The 21,747-nt window shown below is 39.9% G+C and overlaps 1 protein-coding gene across 2 annotated transcripts in view; it reads right to left on the bottom strand.

Moving 5' to 3' along the window:
* The window catches only part of pak1 (p21 protein (Cdc42/Rac)-activated kinase 1), a 67,654-nt gene that overhangs the window by 41,873 nt on the left and 4,034 nt on the right, over positions 1 to 21,747 (bottom strand). For both annotated transcript variants that reach the window (XM_088079275.1, XM_088079278.1), the window contains exon 2: positions 11,237 to 11,301. The gene's annotated coding sequence lies outside the window, so the exon portion shown is untranslated. The remainder of the gene's footprint in view (positions 1 to 11,236; positions 11,302 to 21,747) is intronic.

The following is a 21,747-nucleotide window of genomic DNA, read 5'->3' as shown; positions in this document are numbered from 1 at the left end:
TTTTACCCACAATTCTTTCTGTTTCAGGGGGTTACTCCCTACACTCGGCTCAGATAACGTCCTCACTGCAAACCAGCAGCTCTCTTGTTGCAGAACTTTGTTTTCAGGCATCTCTGTGTTGTTACTTTTCTCATCTCAGTGCGTCTTTTTCTGTTTCATATAAACTTCAGACCAGACCAGACAAGACAAGTCACATCTATAGTGGTGAGGATTGCAGATTGCAGTCTGCTAAAAGCTCTCTGTTAAAATTCCTTCAGTGTTAAATGTTCAAGAGGTTTTTATCCAAATTATCCACAGAGGTCTCCTCCTCTCCAAAACAAACAGACCAAGCAATGTAAACCACTTAAAACACCGAATAAAGCATTTTCACTGTTGTTTTTTTGACGCTGCTTGTCATGGAGGGCCAATGCCAAAAAGCAAATGTCTCTAGCGCCAGTGTTTACTCTGTCCATTTTGGGAAACTGTAGAAACATGTTGGACTCCATAAATGATGACCCACTCCCTATAAATGTCTCATTCTAAATTAACAAAAACACAACTGTTCTTATTTCCAAGTGATTATACTTATATTATATTTCATTGCTACCTTTATATCTCCCTAAATTCTACACACTGGACCCTTAAAGATAAATTACAAGGTAAAGTGGTGTGAGTAACACAATATAAAAGACATTCTGACTGGGCCGGTCTTCACAGAGCATGAGCTGGGCCATAATTCATGAATACTATTATTTCAAATTCTTATATTAACTTACTGAGTTCAGTTATTGACACAACAATATCTCAAAACAGGACATCTTAAACACTTATATTTTTTTAAATAACATAATTTAACAAAATGTGAGTTAATTTTTTTATCTTATTAATTTAGAACACTTATGAAAGTATCACACTGGTTTATAGAAATTACAGTCTCAGTACTAATTTTGTGTCTGTTGCAAACATGAACACACACACACACTCATACAGAGGATGTGATCTAGCTGTCCATCTGTGTGCGTGAGTGCAGCACATTGATTATGCAGGTTATTGTAAGCAAGGCATCCTATCCCAGAGCCACTGTCACACACACACACACACACACACACACACACACACACACACACACACACACACACACACACACGCACACAAAGAGAAAGGGACAACCTGCTCTATGCAACCATCTGTCCAGCCCCGCCTCAACATATTGCCTTCAGGGGCCAACTGAGGCAACTGTGTGTGTGTGTGTGTGTGTGTGTGTGTGTGTGTGCTGCTTAAAAAAACATACATAATCAATTTAGTCCACTACCTACTGAGATAATTTGGCCGATCCATCCCTGCTCTGCAGAGTCCTCTCATCATTTACATTTCAGTCACTCAGACAGAGCTGCTCCCCTGAATGTCGATGATTCGAATAATCAGTCACAAAGTCGAATCACCGCTCTTTGTTTTGGCTGCATCATTATTCACAGAGGAACACGGGACAGCAGCGTGACAGGCTGTGAAGTCTTGGTTTTAGTCTCATTTCAGTTTTCTGTGGACGCGGAATATTAGAGAAGTCCAATAAACAACTTTTGAACCATGTGCTGATACAACTTCCCTTTCTGTTGAGGGTGATTGACTTCAGCCATCAGCGGCCAATCAGAAGAGATTTTATAACCAAACTATTAGCAGAACACACACTTTCTATTTCTTTGACTGTGACGAGATCAGATGTTTTCATATCACAACACATTAACCCTTTGAAACATAAGTAAATTGGCTTGATTTTTTTTAAAAGACATGGGAAGAAGGCAATGAGAAACTTAACTAGAAATTACTCCAAAATTTGGAATAAATTAGTAAAAAGTAACAAGAAAATTACCAGAAAATGAGCAAGAAACGTAACAAACCACAAATAAACAAGGAAATGACCTAAAGAAAGAGCTAAACCTAAAAAAAACATATACACATACACTGTATATATGATATATGTATTATGTATGTAACACAATCTTAATCAGAAACATCGTTTCTGATTTTTTTTTTATAAGTTTCTTACAATTATCTCCTCTCTCCATTAAAAACCCTAATTGTCACTTTTTACCAATTTCTTTCAATTTGCCCATTACCTTTTTTCCATGGCAAATGCCTGTTTGGTAACGATCTAAACTGAGGAAAAATTCAGACTGTGAAGCGAGGACAAGAAGGAGGTCAGTGACACTGAATGGTCTGAATTCAGAGTGAACTGGCTGGAAAGAAAACTGATTAAATGAGTTGCCTCTAGTCCTTCCAAAACTTTGGAGGCCGTCTGACTGCAGATATGATGTGTGATACAATAAGCACAGGCATCATTGGTCTTACTGGGAGAACTGGGTCCTGATTATGATCACTGTACTCGCTGTCAAATTGAACCAGTGTCAGTTTCCCCAGTTTGTGTCCATTTTGGAAATATACTGTATGATGTAACTCAGACATTTATGAGAGCATGAAAATAGAGAACCTTTTTAAGCTAATGCACTAAGCACAAGTTGTGCATATTTGTAGTAGCCAGAGGCACAATTCTGGGCCAACCTTCTCACATCGACATCCTTATTTATTCATTATTGATCAAAAACATTTTATGCCTCAAGTAAGCCAGAAAATGTTTGTTGCACTGAGGAAATTGCAGTCGCATGCTACCCTCTCCATTCAGCTTGTCTAATTTAAAACATCATAACTCATTCTGTTTCCTCTCCCTTGTCCTCTCTAAATCAGAAAGCCATCAAACTGACAGTCATGCAAAATTTAAACCCTTTATCTAAACACCAAGAATCTGGTGCTACTTTCTCTTGCATACAGGTGAAGTTTAATTATATCAAATACCATGTTTGCACTGCACAAAGGTAAAATAAGGTAATGATGTGTCGGGTAAGACAGAAGCCTTAGCTTTCTGCTGCAAAAAGAATGAATGCTCTGCGCTATGATGGGTTTTTATTTTAGATTGATATATACAAGATTATGCAAACAACAGCGTTTGCATGGCACGTAAGGTAAGGTAGCATAAGGTCATGACATGAGAATGGGGAAGATTGAAGCCTTCGCTGCTGCAAAGACAATGAATGCTTTAACTAGAGGTTCTTATTAGATCTTCAAACAGAATCATGCAAACAATAACCTCCTGCAGCTGTCTTAGGGAGGTCTGTTTTTTAAAGGGTTAAAATGTGTGTTTGTGTATTAAAAGGTAAAAGAACAGCATCCACATAAATTAGTTAATATTATCTATGACTCAATGCTCTTAATCCAAGAAACCTTGGATTCCACCAAAATTCGCATATGAACGTAGGGTTTTAAAGCGTGTGCTGTAAAAAAGTTTCCCATTGTGGGGCGCCTGGTGGCTCAGAGGATAGAGCAGGTGCCCCATGTTTGGAGTCTGTGTCCTCACTGCAGTGGCCACGAGTCTGATTCCAGCCTGGGCCCTTTGCTGCATGTCATCCCCTCTCTCTCTCCCCCTTTCACACTTGTGCCGTCCTATCAATTAAAGGCAAAAACACCCAAAAAAATATCTTAAAAAAATATATTTCCTATTGCCAGTAGAGCAGAGCTGTGTACGTTGCTCTGTAGCAGATGAGTATGCCTTATTGTGTGTTTTTTTTCTTTTTTTTTTTGATGTGTAACATTTTCACAGGCTGGAAAACAGGTTAGTAAACAGTTAAAAGCAGCATGGAGGCCTGTGAAAGCTTTATGGCTGTTACTTCTTTTTTTTTATATATATCTCACTTATTCAGTCACTCTTTTAAACTCAGTGCAGATTCATTTGGATAGATGTTTGAGTGCTGCTTGAAAGGAGATGGACGTTTTTTGTGGCAGTTATTAGATAACCAATAACACAGGTGTTGCTTTCCATCAATGTCGATCGGAGCTCAAGTCGATAAATACCTGTGACTACTGCAGAGTCATTTGACGCAGGTGTGAAAGCCAATTGTAACCTTTCTCATTACATTAAAAACCCAGATGTTAGCAGGGTATTGTGCAGTGGGAAATGGGCTTTAACTACAGATGTATAAGTTTTAATAAGTGACAGAATATACTGGGACACAGAAAACTGTGGCAGAACATGAACATAAACACTGTCCTTCGGATGGACATAAAGCAGATGGAAGGAAAAGGCTGAAATAACAGGAAGGAAAGAGCATCAAGTCCTCAGTGATTTATCACATGAGCCTCGCTGACTCTCTGTGTGTCTGACATAATAGCTGAGGTCTAAATCAGCCACTGTCATTGGTCAGCGTTAACTCACTGCCTGTGATTGATTGGCCGTCTAAAGTAGACCTGATTGGTTTTACAGGAAGCAAAAGAGCTAGAGAATACCGGGAAGGAAGAAGGAAAAGAAATAGATTGAAATAGGCAAGAAAAAAAGCAGAGCAAATGATGCATAGTGTGCATAAGAGGCCAGTGAAAGAGAAGGGAAAAGGTGTGGGTTTTTTTTTTTTTTTGGCTCTGATCCTGATCCGAGTCATTTAACCCTTTAAAAATGGACTTTGGACGCAAACCATAATAGCTAAAACATTTGATTTTTTGCTGTAGAATGCTAAGGCTGTTTTTCATCATGTTGCATGCTCGTAATGATGTCGTTGCACAACGTTACCTGCAGTGCAAGAAAGCATGGTGGCACCAGCCTAATAAATGATGAATCCATAACGCCTTCTGTTCAGAAAAATGCGAATATCTCAAAAACTAAATAATGTGCATAAGTGTTAAAAAATATTTGGTTTATGTTTCTACATTAAAAAATCTTTCAGATCAATATATTTTGTGTTTCTATTTTGTAAAATCTGATGAAAAACATCAGATTTTTTTAAAATGATACTATTTCTATCATTTCATCAATGATTCTGGTTTACTGACTGACAAAAACTTTGAGGTTACATTGTACAGATTTTAGGGATGTAAAGCATTTGAAGAACCTACATCACAATAAAAATACCAAAGCCAGCACTGGCAGAACATTTTCATTGCATAGTTCAAAGGGTTTATATTTAGTATTTGAAGAGTCCAATCTTAAACTTGTTTGCCTAAATGTTGATTATATACATATCTGACATGTTAAAGTAACAGCTTTGTCTGACACCCCTTATTTTTCACAAGCTACCTGATCCAAATACCTGAGGTCTTGTTTCAAAAATATCAAGTTAATAAGCTCAAATGAGTGCTTTATGAATGAAATTGAGGTGAAGAGGTCTTACTCTTCCCTCATCTGTAGTGAAAAGTAGGGGAAGACTGAAAGAATAGAGGTGGAGGAAGGGTAAACATATAAAAAAGATTAAAATTAGGGAGATTAAAAAAGAGAAAAGCCATAAAAGACAGGAAGCTACAGAGCGAGGAAAGTAAAGACGCCCTCCATTCAGTCCAAGCCCAGAGTGCATTGCAAACCCTTAAATGGAAAGTCCATCCTCTAATGATGTAAATAGGCTTAATGCACACACACACACACACACACACACACACACACACACACACACACACACACACACACACACACACACACACACACACACACACACACACACACACACACAGCAATCAATCCAGCCAGGTACAAACTCTTCTCCAAACTCTACCATGACTGAAAGCAACATGGACACACACCGCAGGCATGATGTGATCCATAAACATGATGGATGCATCATCTACATGGTGCGTGCACACACACACACACACACACACACACAAACACACATACACACACACACACACACACACACACACACACACACACACACACACACACACACACAAACACACATACACACACTAACACTCATTTGTGGTGTCCAAAGATTGCAGCCAAGCAATAGATTGTTCTTACAGTCGAATACAAAAAGTGCGGAGGGGTTTCCCCCTCTATAACTGGATGTAAAACGCCTTCTCTCTTCTCGGCAGCCTTTTAAAACAACAGACACTCATTCTTTTTCTCCATGTGTCCATAACAAGCTCCTGCACTTTGCAACTCAAGTCTCACTTTTATCTCTCACTCTTTCAGGTGCAGATCAAATCTTTTGTCTGCCAGCCACTTCGCCCTCATCAGGTCAATACAACAATTAAGTCAAAGACTTATAATTAATACTTATCAGTGTAATCAAAAAAGGCAGTGGAGGCTATCACCCTGTGGTGACGTCTGAATTCTCAAGGAAACACTGGCTCCTTTTACGCTGCCTGTTATCTGTTTTCCTGTTTTCTCTTTCCTCTTTTTCATTACTGTAATTTCATTGTTATTTCATCTATTGCATGTCTGTCTATCCTGGAAATCTGTGTTAAAGGGACATTTTGACAGCGTATTGTGCGTGCAAGCCACTGCACGGAGATCGCAGGTTCACCCAGTAGCAGTTAGCAGCTAACTAAAATAAAACATAAATGTCCACAAATTGTGAAGACAACAAGAAAGCTTACCCTCCAAGCAGAAAACAAAGTCAGCCGCTGTACAGCAGGGCAGATAAATTACTGTTATTGCCTGGTTATGACATTGTTATTATTAATAAAGCGCTGTCAGCATATATGTTAAATGTCATTTCAGAGGCTGATGCTGTTGTGTTACACATCACACCCACCATAGCTCTTTTGCCTCCAGGATGCCGGCATGCTATCTAAAATCACACTCTGGTGCGGAATGATGCAAAATGCAAAGGCGGCATGAAGAAGGGACTTCATAGCGGCCCTATAATGTAATCTCTGCGTAAAAAGGGCTATTGTTTCAAAGGTATTGTGTTTTTGTAATTCATGGATGGCACCATGGTGTACTGGATGTTCATGGTGACGTGATAAGGGAGAGGTAAGAACTGGACATACATGAAAGCTCTTTGGAGAAGTTGATGGAAATTTGTATAAAAAATGTCAAGGAAAAAAATGCTAAATTCTTCAAAATACAGAACACACAGAACACATACAGTTCTAAAAAAAAAGAACTGATTTGTAAAGAACCAAAGACAAAGAAAAAAGTAATTTGCAAAAATACATTTAAACTCTTTACACTGTGAAAGCAGCTGTACGAGTTACACTCTCTCTCTCTCTCTCTCTCTCTCTCTCTCTCTGTCTGTGTGTCTCTGTGTCTCTGTGTCTCTCTCTGTGTGTCTCTTTCACGCTTTATTCTTTGTCTTACCCTCGTCACATCAGCCTTTGGTCCGTATAATCTGTCTGGAAAGTTTATGCTTTCAGCTATTTCTCATGTCAGTGTGTGTGTGTGTGTGTGTGTGTGTGTGTGTGTGTGTGTGTGTGTGTGTGTGTGTGTGTGTGTGTGTGTGTGTGTGTGTGTGTGCAAGAAGGGACAGATTTTTTTCTAAAAGAAAAAAAAACTGACTGAAAAGAGGAATAAGAAGTGGAATCTGTCCAGTCTGAGTGATCCAACAATGAGCGAGCACATAAGAAGAGCAGGACATAAAGAGGACAGAAAGTGGGAAAGTAAAACAGAGTAAGTGGAACAGCAGGAGCGAGAGACACACCGAAAGAACACAAAGTAGGAAGACAGGGAGAGAGAGAAAGAGAAGGGGGCTGGCAGAGAATAAAGAGCGAGGGATCAAATAGAAAGAAAGCTGAGAAGCAACATGAATCCACTGGAATTTAGACAAAACCATTTTCACTGGATGAACTGTCTGAGAGCTGTTTCTCTCTCTCTGTCTCCTCACTATATTTTCTGGATTAGTCTATTAGTCAATCAAATAAAAAGAAAACCAAGTTATAACTTCTCTTCTGAGGTGCTCAGCATGTTCAGCTTTCCTAGTTTTTTTTTTTTTTTTATCTTTTTGTAAATGGAGGACTTTTGGGTTTTGGACTGTTGGTCTGACAGAATAAGACATCTGAAGTCGTCACCCTGAACTGCTAAGTAAAGATGGAAATGCAATTTTTTTATTTAAACCTTTTTTTTGCATTTCTCTTGTTTTCTCTGCCAGTATTACTGTCTTCTTTGGTGCTCATGCTTTCAGTAAAAGAACTAAATAAGCGAATTGTAGAGAATCTTATTAAGCTAACAATGTGTGTAGCATGTCCATATTGACAAAAATTTAAACATGTATTTGTATGTGTGATCTACACAACTAACTAACATTATCTCCAGCAGGTACAACAACCCAGTTTTATACATCAAAAGAACTTCTATAAAAATGATCTGCATGGGCCTCTAATTGAGAGCTGCCTTTGTCAAAATGTGTAGCAAACACCCAGCTACAAAAAGGGACTGGGCATTAAATATTGGTTTATCAAGTATTGGTTCTTGTGACATCCCAAGTAGACATTGAGTTATATCAAAGTCCTGCTCATAAGGCTGGAAATCATTTTAACATTTGTGCCAATACCAGAGTTTTGGTTGTGATACTAAAACTAATCTTTACATACCTCTCTGTGTAAAATTTAAAATCTCTATTCATTTATCAAAAGAATTTAAAAAAATAGCTTCATATCACAATAAAATGATTCTAACATCAGCAAAATTCTGATTCAGATCAGGAAATGTCTGATCCAAAAAGAAGCAAACAAGACTAAAAAGAATAAGTAAAAAGAAAGAAAAACATGGGCTGTTCTCACGCACTGTTTGTACATTTTCTTACAAAAAGTAATGCACCAAAATTCACACATATCCCACGTAATCATGAGCCATTGTATATTTGGGAAGGCTGCAATCACATGACCAATGCACTGACCAGAGTATAGAATAATGAAAGGAAGCGATCAAAACACAAGACTTTTCCCCAGCAGACCCATGTTCGGAGCCATGTGGACTCTGAGTGAATTTAAATGTACACATCTTCACAATGATTCTTTTCCTAAACCAAAACACAGTCACTTTGTGTTAAGAACAGAACTTAACTGAAGTACACAAAGTCATTTTTTGGATGCTAATTTGTAGAAAATCATACAAACAATTTAAATGGATACGTTGAAAATCATTGAGTTCGTGACCATGGTCACAAGTGTATACTGCATGTTGTGTATGTGCCAATCATGTTTTCAAAAGTGTGTGCGTATGTGTGTGTTATGTACTGGGTTATAACATCTACAGTGTGATGTGTGTCTTCCATTTGTTTGTATGTGTTTTCCTTATGTTTCACATAGGGTGGGGTGAAAATCCTAGATTACAATGGGAAGTCTGATGCACATGTATTAGGGTGTGTGTGTGTGTAATGTGATTCTTAGAAAGCTGGGTTGATCTCAGCCCAGCCCTGAAGACATGGGACAACACACACGCACAACCACTCCATCTGCTTTATATTACACACACTTGTAAGCAGTGACACACCTGTCCCAAAGGTATTTTACACACACACACACACACACACACACACACACACACACACACACACACACACATATCGAACTACAACATAACTTTTTGCACTCTTTGACTCTGCACTCTTTCAACTTGGTATTGCAACTGCTGCACAACAATTTTTCTTATCTTACCTTATCTTATCTTATCGTATCAGCTTCGCACCTGGTTGAGACAGATATGGAATTCCTGATACTATTAATTATTTTGTAAACTATTTCAATAAACAAATCCAATTGTTGTTCAAAAAACCATTCACATCACTTAAGTTTTAACATTTCAAGTGTGTAAAAACAAATGATAAAATGCTGAAATTATAAAGGTTGTAAGATCCATACACTGTATACATGGTTTCCCACACACATTTAATAGTGGCGGCCTGCCACGATTAAACATCTGCCGCCACATATTGATATTATATTTTTTTGGAGCTAATCATCTGCTGCCACATATTGATTTTTTATTTTTGGAGCTGAACAATTCATTTGGATCTATTGTAATATATATACATTTCTGTTATTCACTAAACCACCCTGTCGGAGCGCAAAACATACTCTGGGCACAGACAAAGTAGCAGAACATCCAGGCATAGTGAAAGTGAAACTTAACTGTTGACTGCGCAGGGTCTTAAAGTTTGATACCACTTGCCTCTAGAGCAGCTGCCTCTCTCATCCATAGATCTGATCAGCTTTGATCGGATTGAAGATCATTATTTGCTCCACAACGCAAACTCCTAAAATTCTGCTGAGGATGAAAAAAAATCATGACGATTTCAACCTGTGCTGAAATCACGGACCTGCAAAAAAGTCCGAATTTAGAGAGGGGACACAGAATGATAAAAAAGGACACACACACACACACAAACGTTAAGTTGCTAACATTCTGTATTTATGAACCCACACACCATCTCAACACTGCATTTTTGCATTTTTTATCCAAAAGACACCTGAGAACAGTCAGACCAGATCCAAAGAGAATCTAGGAAAATAAGAACTGATCCACAATCAGCCCCTCCAAGATGTACTGATACCAGTTTACATTTGAGTATTTTATCCTGTCTCTGACTCCTTTGCACACTCTTACATTACAAATGCTTAAATATATGGCAGTATTTCCAACACACATGCACAGCACACACAATGATGCAGTGCATAAAAAATGCATGGCAAACCCTTCGAGTCCCTGTTCTCATGAGCACAGTAAACCCCCTCACACACAAGCACACACAAACACAGGTGTGCTGGGGGGAGGGTTTGTCCCCATCCCTGATCTACCAGCTGTCGGACTCCGCCCCTCCCCAGCCCCATTACTATGGTAACCCCATAAATAATGGAGTCTGCAATGCATGCTGGGAACCATCAGGCCAGAATCCCATTACAGCCAACTTACATAATGTGAAAGACTCTGGTTTCCCTCTGTGAACCACAGCGCTGTTTCATTTTGAAAAGTCTTTAGTGTGACAAATGATCTGATGAGCAGCGAGTCTGCAGGGTAACCTGCACCACAATGACTGAGAAAATTAAGTGCTACAAGAAATTACTGAGGATATGCTCATGTTTTATAAATACAGCATCTTGGATAAAATAACAGCATTCAGTTATTCTGTTATGTGGCCTCAGAGATATGGAGAATTTAGCAGATATCAGTTACATTACAACAACCTGGATGGGAATAAAATACAAGGATCCCCTAAAGACACCAAAGACTGTTATTTCATTGTTTGCAGAGATGCACCTATAGCTCAATTTAGGTTTTGTCAGACATTTAAGAGCTCTGACAGACCGAGCCGACAGTCGGCCGTTGGTAAATGTCGGCCACTGTTGCTTGTTTTTGGGCCAATTTAGCACGTTGGCACTGAATCAGTCATATGGGTGATAACATAGGTTTTGCAACAGAGCCCCTGAGCAAGGCACAAAATCCACAGAATCTACCTACTACAGAGAGCTGAGCTGCAATCTGTGTTACACCAGCCAGGCTTACCTGTAAACGTCTTGTCAAAGTCGCTCCTCTCACAGAAAGGCAAAGAGGCAGCTTCAACCTGCAGCCTACACACAAACAGAGAGAGATAGCTGTTACTGCACAATGATCATCACCTTATCACTCTCTTAAACAATGTCAGCTCTGTGTAACAAGGATTATTACACTTATTTTGTGTCATGCAGATGTTATCAACAACATATCCTTCATTTATAGGGAACAAAGTTCTAGTAAAGCCTAAAAGTGCTTCCTGGGTTGTTAGCATTTTATGAACCTAGATCAAATACCATTTTTATAGTACTGCAGTCAACAGCGTCGAAACAGAAGGATGTGACACAGATGGCACTTCAGTGTCACTCTGAAACATGAATGAGAAGATTTCTGAATAACTGAGCATGGTAAGAAATGATAAAGACACACTGTTGAGAATAAGCAGAAGCACATGTGTCGACCAAGTTTGTGGAAAGAGGGCTTTCCCGAATACCATTTTCTGGACTCCGGACCTTCACCATTAATCAACAGCAAATAATCATAGGTTTGGTCAACAGGAGCAAGGTGGGGTGGCGACACCTTGCTCCCCACAGCTTCAGACCGGGCTCCACTCTGGGTGAGCAGCAGGGGGGCTCACGTGTTTGCGTTCCAGTGCTGCTCACACCGACACAGACATGGCTTGACTCAGTCGAATACCTGAATGCCTAAATTGAGACCTAATACCTACCCAATTAACGAATACTATAATAGCCGAATATTTGGGTTCAGCCCCGGTGGAAAGGTGTAATAATAGAGTAAATCATTTCCTACTTTTGCATGTCTTTGTAGTTTAGAAACCTGTTTTTTAGATAATTCAATTATCTCCATTACAAAAATGCTGAACATTAGTGGGGACAGGGCGTCACTTTCTCTTTTTTTCAGCATATGGGGTCCACATGCCATCAGAAAAACAAACAGTCTGCAGTCCTTTAGGTGAGGAGGACGCTCTTTGTGTGTGTGTGTGTGTGTGTGTGTGTGTGTGTGTGTGTGTGTGTGTGTGTGTGTGTGGCATGTTGGTGTCATTGAGGGCTCAGATGAGGCCGAACAGATGAAGGTTTGCAAGAGGGGGACAAACGGAGGAAGGGCAGGAGGTGAGAGTGACAGCCCTGCAGCTGTCCACACACTGACACCTTACTGTAGGAAAACACACACGCACGCACGCACGCACACACGCATGCTGATCACACAGGCAGTGTAATGCCAACAGCCATACGGGTAATGTAGCTCAAGATTATGGCTTACTAAGGTGTTGCTAAACTCTCATTAGCACAGGCTAATGCGACATGCCGCCAGCTGTGTGTGGAGCTTTAGGTGTGTGTGTTCCCATTTCCCCATTTCCCACACACACACTCACACACACACACACACACACACACACACTTCACTTATCAGCGATGTGCATCCACTGAAGACACTACAGATATAGGTGAGCTGCAGGTCGTTCACAGTCTTACAACTTAAGCAAACTCACAGTTCAGGCCACACAAGATGTTCAGCGCCGCAGTATCAAGGTTAAGACAGAAGGTGCTGATAGTTCAGACAAATGTTACAAATGGGGCACATTTCAAAGTTTGCAATCTCCTACTTCTACCAATTATTTTTTAGGGATGCGAGCATGTCAGAAAATGTTTAAAAAGTTACGTCACTCTATGTCAATTTTGCTACTCTTCAGTTTACTGCAGTGTGCACCGCCCGGGTCTGGTTGAAGATAGCTAGTGGTGCCACTCATTTGGCAATTACCACGAATAACCTGCACAGCAAAACATTAAAATTCCACCACCTCTGAATTGATAGAGCATTGAAAATGCGGTGCTTAAAGACTGAATCAATGGAGTGCCAGACTACAAACAAAGGCCTCTTGTATTTTGCATGTATTTTTTACATAAAAACGAACAGATTGGGGTGCCCATGGCTCACCTGGTAGAGCGGGCACCTCACATACAAGAGGCTATGTCCTCATCGCCTTGGCCATGGATTTGTCTCCAGCCTGTGACCCTATGCTTCATGTCATCCCATCCCTCTCTCTCGCCCTTTTATGCTTAATCTGTGCTATGTAATAAAGGCAAAAAAGTATCTTAAAAATTGGTGTAAGGCTAAGTAAGGTGTCTGGGAATGCTTTGGAGCCCCCAAAGAGGAGCTGGAAAACGATGCTGATGAGAGGGACGTCTGGAGTGCTTTGCTCAGCCTGCTGCGCCCACAACCCAGCCCCAGATAAGAGAATGAAAATGAATGGACGGATGGATAATCCATCAATCATTTCAGTCAATTTTTAAAGCAAGATTGCTGAAAATTTACAGAAAAACTGAAGACAGCAGGATTGCTTTTCCTTTCAGCCTTACAACTTTGGTTTTTCTTATACTGATCATAACTGGTGATAGCTATCGATAGCAAGGAAAACATTAGCACTATGCTCTTCCTGTTTTGGCTGACAGACATCTTTATGCAGTAAATGCAGCCTTCATTTTCCCGGTAGATTAAGCCCAATGGCAGACTGAGTTGCATACTAAAAGCAAGGAACCAATATAAATGCAGATGGTGTAGTTATTCTATAGCTATTACATTGTGAAATCCACATTTCCTTCTTAATAAGTTAATGCAACATAAGGATTTAGCAGATTAATCAATAATGGTGCTTAGTTTAAGCCATGATTCAACACTTCCTTTCTTTATTACTCTATTGGCTACTGACTCTGTGAGACCTCCAAAAATGTAAAATTTCTAGTAACAATCCAACATACTTTCATGTGTGCGTCTCTGCTGGCTGCCTGTCAGCATTCATTAGATATCGGCATGCTCAGCAGGAATAATTAGGCTCACAGCCATGAAACACAATTCCTCTCACATTTGTCTGCCAAGTACATTACACGCACAACTAGTGTGACTTATTGTATGTGTGTTTCACCTCACAGATAAAGAAGGACAGCCAGTCGGGGTGAAACAAAGCCGGTTAAGAGAGCAACCTGTTGGATTTTCAGGCTGATCTTCATCCTGTTGTGGGTGATGCTTCAGCCCTGACTTAAACAGACAAAGCTAATTTGGAGCTAAACCTGCCCGGTCTGTTCTGATAATAATGTTGTTACCATTGATAGAGAAGCAGCTGAATGTACAACAGTGGTCAAACAATGTGTTTCATAGGAAATAATAATCATCGCAGCAGATCAGGCCTTGATAAAAATAAAATATTAAAATGTTATTGTACATTATTGGATGTGCCTGGAAAACCTCTAACAGGATGTGCCGCCCGTTAAGAGGTGTTTGATTATGAAAAGTCATTTTATATTGATCCAAAATCTCCCACTTATTAGTGTGTATGTGTCCCTTTTTTTATCATTCTATGTCACTCTCTAAATTCGGACATTTTTGCTGGTCTTTGAATGCCATGCCGGCAGAACTCCTCATGAGCTCTATTATTCCTCAGTAGCATTTTGTGAAGTTGGTGTCTCAGGGTGGATAACTGATGGATGAGAGGAGAAGCTGCTAAAAGAGGTGAGTGAACGCAAACTTTTAGACCTAGTGACAATTAACAATTAAGTGTCACTTTCACTGCGCCTGGATGTTCTGCTGCTCTGTCTGTGCCCAGAGTACGCTCTGCGCTCAGAGAGTGTGGTGCACCGGAAAACCAAACGTTATAGTAGTATTCAAACAGGGCTCTAAATGAAGGATCAGCTCCACAAGTGGAAAATCAATGGCAGCAAATGTTGCTATCATAGCAGGCTGTCGCAAATCCATCCATACATCCATCTATCCATCCATACATCCACATACTCACATAAATAAGTAAATAAATGAATGTGTGGGAAACCCTGTGATCAACTAACTGTTTCAGCTGTAGTTTCAATGCCTGTTTTTTTGTAAAATATACCAAAACCTCTTTGGTATCAATAATATGGTTTATTTAATGCTTTTCGATGTGTCAAAATGCAATAAAACAGTTCACTATGACAAATATTTTTTAATATGTGAGAGCGAGTGCAAGTAAAGGACAAGCTGACATGCCTGACTGGCCATATTTAAAATTTGGAGAGTGAGCTGGCGAGGGGGGAGGGTGTTGATCTTGTCTTTCTGTCAAACCGGAGGTGAGAACAAGGCATGAAACATCCCCCATGGGGAAGGGACGAGATAGGAGAGAGACTCTGACAACAAATCTGAAAAAATCCTTCAATCTCAGAGACAGAGAATAAGACATGGGGTGAGGGTGCAGAAATATGTGGAGGTATAAATTAGAGAAAAGGTGGCACAGAATATAAAATATAACACAATAGAGGACAAAAAACCTACCAGACTTAGCTGTTTTTTTTTGTTTTATTTTGTAAAAAATAATGAAATCAGACCTGGCCTGAGTATGGTTAATATGTTTTTATATTCTTATCTCTGTTCTCTCTGTGAGGTAGTCTTTATTTAGTGGAGAACTCCACCATTCTCATGCTAGATGTAAATTTACCTCCACACATGATAGATTCAGCATGCATGTCCACATTCTTAAATCATCTGTACAAATAACTTGACATGCTTTTGACCAGAATTAAGATTTATGCATATATGTATTCTTTTATTTATTGACACTATTTTGATTATGACTGTTTTGAATCCACCTCAGATTTGTAAAAGGTTCTGCTGTTTGGTAAATGTTTGTCATGTTCTAACAATAAATAATAATTTAAACCATAATTAAGAGTATACTTAATAATGGTTACTTTCACTCAGGAGCAGAAACCAGCCTTTATACTTGAAAGAATATATTAAGAAAACCTTTTTGGTATGATAATTGTCGATATCAACTAATGTGAACATTTTTATTATGATAATATTTTTAGCAATATCTCCCAGCAGCCCTTATGGTGATATCGCATATCACCCTGTTGAGCCATCTCTAATTGCCACAGAGGAAATTCCTTCACTGCCACAGCCCTACAAGCAGTCAAGATAAAATATGCCTCCTTCATTCATTTTGATTTAAAATAGTTTCCTTCTGCTATAGATGTGAGAGACAGAGAGAGAATCCCTCTGGCTGAAATAGCGGAACATGTAACTAGTGGATGGAAGTGGAAGTGGCTTCCTGTGTCTGACAGTGAGAGAAATGGAGGGGTATTTATAGATAACAGTATTATAGTTGCTTCACTGGTTACGTCACATAGACTAGAGGAGAGGAGCGAACATGGGATGAGGAAGAGGTGAAGACGAGGATGAAAAAGAGGCCAGCCGACATGTAGGTCATAGAGGGAGGAAAGACTGAAGCAGAAAAAAAGTGAGAGATAGAGAGATGGGGGTGAAAAGGAGGAGAAAGAGACCAGAGATGTGGAGGAGAGGAAGATAAAGCACGAAGGGAGAGGAGCAGGATGAAGAGAAGAAATAATGACGTGATGAAAGAAACAAGAGGGGTGAAGAGCAGGAAGGAGGAGGAGGAAAGACTGGGGAAGATGAAGAGGAAGAGGAGAGGAAGGAAAGATGGAAAGGGAGGACGACAAGAGGAGGATGGCAAAAGAAAACAACACTCTAGGCAACTACTAGCTGCATTTACACTGCCCGTTCAAGGCCGGAATATCACTCTGTTATGCCGCCTCACCATTCTGTACATAACTTCTGATCGCAGAAATGGGGGGAAGAGCGGTCTCACCTCTGAGCTGGTAATGGAGGTAGTGCCAACACCGAAACAAGGTCTGTGTCAAAGGTAAAGCCAGAAAGACTTGACCATGGGCGGCACTGGTGTGACATTTTGAAGACGTGTTTATGTGTGTGACCCACCGCAGGAGATTTAAAAAGCATTTTTTAGCGGTCATAAATGTCCGCAAACTGGGAAAACAATGTTTGGGAGCTCCTTACCCTCTAAGCAGAGGACAAGATGAGCTGACATATATCAGAGAAGGTAAATGATTATGATTGACGTGTTATACCTTTGTTATTGTTTAAAAAAGCGCTACAGACGCATAAATTATATGTCACTCTAGAGGCAGGCACAGGAATAAAGGGGGGGCTTTGTTGCAGCCCTGTAGCACCACCTCTGTGTAAAAGCAGCTGAACTACTGTTGTATCAAGAGTCCGAAAGTCTGCATAGAGTCGGCTGGAGTGAAGGTGGACGGGTCAAACTACCACCAAAATTTCACCTGGGAGCTCACTGTTTGTGAGTGAAACCTAAATGGTTATTTTAGTAACAATGCCATGTGCTACTATGCGAATCATACTATGCATGTGACATATGCAACGAGATGTTACAAGATGTTGGTGACAAGCAAAGCTGTCTGTCAGCAAAGCCAACAGATAATGAGAAAAAGAAAACAGTTACATCGCACAACATAACAGTTTCACCACCTCTAAATAGATAGTGCTTTAAAATGCTGTGCTCTAGCTCACTGAGGTGAGTGCCAGATTAAAAGAAAATAAAGGCTCGTATTTCAAACCTTTTTTTCTTAAAAAATTAACCGGTTAGTTAGCAGTTAATACGAGTCACCGTATTGAAAGCAAAATTAACTGAGCCTGATATCCATGACAGGCAGGCTTATGCACACACACACACACACACACACACACACACACACACACACACACACACACACACACACACACACACACACACACACACACACACACACTGTATGAACCCAATCACCTCAACTGTGTGTTTGTGTGTGGACCAAACACTGTTGGTCGAGACAGGGTCACCTCAGCCATGTAGTGAAAACACACACTCAGTGTTGGGAGCAGCAGACACGCATTTTCCAACAACAACAGTATGTAGTCATGTAATGATGTAATGTACACTATCATACACACACACACACACACACACACACACACACACACACACACACACACACACAGAGTATCTCTCTATGGATGCCAGGCTAAAGGGTGTGAATGGAATACTGCAACACTGAAATATTCACACACGCACGCACACACACACACACGGTTGATCAGAGTCGACTGCAGGACTGAGGTATAGACCAACACTCACCCTCTCATTTATGTTTCATTTATTTCTCACACCGAGTTATAGCTGCTCGAGTGTTTGAAGGTGTGTGTGTGTGTGTGTGTGCATGTGATACTGGGCAAAGGGCAGATTAAAAGTAAAGGAGTGTGTGTAACAGGAAGGTGTGGCTGGTCCCAGTGAGTGGGTGGTTCCTCCACCATATGGTCTCTGGGCTCCACACACACACACACACACACACACACACACACACACACACACACACACACACACACACACACACACACACACACACACACACACACACACACACACACACACACACACACACACACACACACACACACATACGATGTCAGCTCTCAAGAAGCTGAGATTTTGGCCTCGACCATCTTCACTATCAGCTGTCCTCGCAGATATTTTCATGTTCAGGTTCTTAATTTGACATCTGCTGCTGGGATTTTCAGACATACAACTGAGATATTTCTGTAAAAATATTAAGTGTATTGGATTTGACTTTTTTTTCATAAAGATATTGTACCGGTGTGTATCCATCCTATAGAAAGCCTTTACTAGAAATTTAGCTGTAAATGTATCATCACCAGCTGCCTCAGATCCCACTAGTCTGTGCTGGTGCTGTCCCCCAAATATTAATTCATCATGCAGCTAAAAAGAGCAATTCATGGCTTGAATATGACAAAATTAATAATACATAATTAGCTGTGTGCCATGACTCATTGGCGCGACTCCTGCCAAGCTGCAGATCACTGTTCGAGATCACCAAACAACATAACAGGTTGTTTTTTAGCAAGTCATTGCATTTCTAGCTACTTTTTGGGCACCAAACATTGGTGTTTTTAATGACCTGTTAATCTTTTATTCCCCCAGGTATTGTGCCACAAAAAGTGGTTGGTTTTTTTTTTCTGAGACGCCATCGATGCCAGGAAAGTGCTCTTAAGAGTAGGGTGGTACATTTATTCAAATATTAATCATGGCCAAGATTTTGGCTTAAAAAAATTAAAAGTTCAACTGCAATATTGACGTTTAAAATGCTCATTACACTCGCAGAAAAGACTGTCGATAGAAGATGCACTGAATTCTGTGTGTGTACACTAGTAAGAATGCAGCACAACATGGAAATGAAAGAAGCGCTTATTTGAACATTTTGTTCCTAAAACCAATGAATAATTGTGATCTCAATATTGATCAAAATAAGTGTGATTAGCATTTTGGCCATTATCGCCAAAACGACAGTCCTAACTGAGCAGTTGTGTTTTACAGAGGCAGTGCTGCATTTCCTGACAGGATAGTACCACCAAAAGTGTTTTTTAATTTTTTTTTATTTTTTACCAAAATCACAGCTGTGGTTCCAGCTGGGATAGTGCAACAATTAATGGCTGTTTTTTGAGAAATCTTTTCATTTCCTGCCAGGAATGTGCCACAAAAAGCAAAACTGTTTGTTTTTTTTGACAATTAATCACTGCTTTTACAGCCACTTTTTAGCTACCAAACATGGTTGTTTTTTAGCACCCTGTTGCTGTGTCCACCAGGGATAGTAGCTGCTTTACAGAGACACTGCTGTGTTTCTTGTCGGTATAGTGTCCCCAAAAGCTGGTATTTTAGGCCAAAACATGATCATTTTTTATAACCACATCAAAGTGTTGTTTTGTGCCAAAACTTAACCACAGGTTAACCACAGCACTGCTGAAACTTAAAGAAATGTTAAATTCCTGCTACAAAATAATGCAGAAATGTAACATGTCAGTGGTTTGCAGAAACATATAATGCCAACATTTGTTCTGGAGTTTGGGTTGAATATTTCCATCCTCTCTCCAGGTCTGATCATTATAATTACACCAACAGTATCAAAGATCTCTGTGATCCTGAACCACACTATTAAAAGCTCAGAGATGTGCCATCACCCCTCTCATCTGCCTTCACATCAATGAAGTGGATAAAATCCCTGAAGAAGAAAGAAATCATTGAGGATCCCAGCTTTCATCCAGATTCATGGAGAGGGGAGAGCATGTAGTTCTGTGCTGTGGCGGTTCGTCTAGACGCCGTGCTCAGCAGCTCCAGCAGCCCTACAGGCAGACAGACTATCCATTATTCAGCTGCTGGCAGACTTCTGGCTGCTCCACAGCCAATATCACTATTTCTGTTGATGCTGCGTGTGTGTGTGTGTGTGTGTGTGTGTGTGTGTGTGTGTGTGTGTGTGTGTGTGTGTGTGTGTGTGTGTGTGTGTGTGTGTGTGTGTGTGTGCGTGTGTGTGTGTCTGCACTGCAAAAAAAAATAATCATCCTAATGAATAATTTCATTCATTACTTATTAAGGGCGTCTGCCAGTGAAAAGATGTACTTAATATCTGCAGGTAGATATGATACGGATATATTTTAATGATAAATTTAAAATTAATCAAAGCAGTCATAACGAAGTCTCATCTTCATCTGCTGAGGCTTCCAGGCTCTGCTCCATCTTCACCACAACACTGCTGACTCTGCATCTATCTGCCAGTTAAAGGAATAGTTTGACTTTTTGGGAAATACACTTATTCACTCTCTGCAGACAGTTTGATGAAAAACATTGATGTCTTATGTCTGTACCGTATGATCATGAAGCTACTCTTTAGTACAAAGACTGGAAACATGGTTAAACAGCCAGCCTGCCTCTGTCCTTAGGCTCTACAGATTACTAGGCGGGTTTCCATTACAGATTTGCGTAAAACTTAAGCAATATTTCCAAAATGTCAATGAAACAAAATTGCGAGATGACTGCATTTCTGATTGATGTTATGCGACTTCTCTTCTCGCGATAACATTCCAAGAAGCATGGTAACAGATGTTCAAAACATTAACAGGTTTATTTCTATTTTAGCCACCGTAGCCGTCACTATTGTCATGTGAATTCTAAAAGTGAAAAAAACTTTTTCTACTGCAGTTTTGCAAAATAAGCCTTTTTTGTGTATCCTAAAAACCACCTCATGCGTGCATAATACTTTTTTTTCAATAAATGGAAGTTTTTTTAGAAATAGACATGTTTCCATTAAGCATATTTCATATTTGCTATTTTAATTTGTGCAATTTGAGGCTTAATGGAAACCCACCTACTCACATATTGTGTTTGTTAGTGTGTAAGAATGACACACTGTGACTCAGTAACTTCCTCTAATCTGCTGGAGGTCGCTTTATGTACAGATACATTTGTGATACTGATTGTCTTATTTAACTCTCGGCAAGAAAACAAATAAGGCCTACTTCCAAAAAATATATAACTATTCTTTTAAAGACCTGCTCTTAGGGCTTCAACAACTAATTCAATCGATTGATTACAAATGGATTTTACAAATAGAAACTGACGCTGTTGTGTCACACGTCATGCCAGTCATGCCTATTTTTATTCAACAATGCCGGCAGGCTGTCTAAAATCACAGACTGGAGCAGCGTTATACAGCAGTTGTTTGGTTCTGTGTTAATAGGTAAAGGCAGCATTTAGAAGGGACGTAGCAGCAGCCCGACAGTGTGATCTCTGTGTAAAAAGGGCCAATGACAGGTGAGACAAG

Source organism: Plectropomus leopardus, chromosome 6 (assembly GCF_026936395.1).
Source record: "Plectropomus leopardus strain MGB_pleo_1.0 chromosome 6, ASM2693639v1, whole genome shotgun sequence".
Taxonomy (NCBI): Eukaryota; Metazoa; Chordata; class Actinopteri; order Perciformes; family Serranidae; genus Plectropomus; species Plectropomus leopardus.
This window is presented reverse-complemented; position numbering and strand designations above follow the sequence as displayed.